Here is a 201-nt window from a genome sequence, read left to right as displayed (position 1 = left end):
GTGAAGGGGTTGATGCAAGAAAGGATGGAGAAGGGTATATGAAAGATAAATACCACCTAGAGACTAAGATACAACTGGAGTATCATGTGAAATCCTAATATATAGCCCGCAGAGGAAAAAAAAGAAACTGGCTGCCCTAAAATAAAACTAAACCTTAAACTTCACAATATATATATATATATATATATATATATATACACA

This window comes from Phalaenopsis equestris, unplaced genomic scaffold (genome assembly GCF_001263595.1).
Source record: "Phalaenopsis equestris unplaced genomic scaffold, ASM126359v1 Scaffold000002, whole genome shotgun sequence".
Taxonomy (NCBI): domain Eukaryota; kingdom Viridiplantae; phylum Streptophyta; class Magnoliopsida; order Asparagales; family Orchidaceae; genus Phalaenopsis; species Phalaenopsis equestris.
This window is presented reverse-complemented; position numbering follows the sequence as displayed.